Genomic DNA, 885 nt, shown 5'->3' on the forward strand with positions numbered 1-885 from the left:
GTCCAACTGCTCGTTAACACAGATCTCTAATCAGCCAATCACATGTTTTAACTCAATTATTGTAAATATGTGGAAACCAAATCTTATAAATTAACGTCTAAATGGCCACAAAAACATCAAAGTGTATTAAACAGTAAATGGCTTTTGGTCAGTATGAAACTTTTAGCGTTAAAGGCTGCAAACCTCTAATCTATAGAGTGATATCAAGGTTTAAAGAAGTGTTCTCCTCACACACTACAAGCTGCTCAGATGGAAACATGTGTGAAGGGGCTTAAAATATGAAGACTCCAAAGTTTTTTAGTTTTGCTTTATTGACCAAAGAGACGCTATCAGAAATGAAAAGACACAAATTCTGCCGCTGATGGTTGGGATCTATAACAAACTGAATTTATGACATAAGAGTTCTGCCCGTTCACTGAGTAAGAGCAGGTATGGCTTATGCATCTTTTCCAGATCAATTCGGAAGTCAAATTTATTTATTTTTCCTTTTTTATAAGAAGTGACATCCAATTTCATCTGTAAAAATATATTAATTTATGAATGTCTATCAGGCTAAAATTGATCACAGACTGTAAAAACACAAATTTAGTTAAAAAAAATGTTGTATCTTGAAAATTAGCGGGGGAGCATTAATATAACACAGATTTTTAAACACTTATGTGGTTATGCATAAGACCCCAGAAGAAAACAATAAATTAGATAACGTGAGTTCCTTTTAATACACGTCACACACACAACCAGCGTCACATTTTGTGTGGAAAAAGGACAAAATCTCATTATTGCACTTAGACAAGAACTGTACAAACGGGGGGGTTGTGGGGGGTAGTTTGGCTTACTGCCCTCCAGTGTACACAGCAAGTTAAATCAGAGTTCTCGTTTTTCTAG

Source organism: Oryzias melastigma, linkage group LG3 (genome assembly GCF_002922805.2).
Source record: "Oryzias melastigma strain HK-1 linkage group LG3, ASM292280v2, whole genome shotgun sequence".
In the NCBI taxonomy this organism is placed as follows: Eukaryota; Metazoa; Chordata; class Actinopteri; order Beloniformes; family Adrianichthyidae; genus Oryzias; species Oryzias melastigma.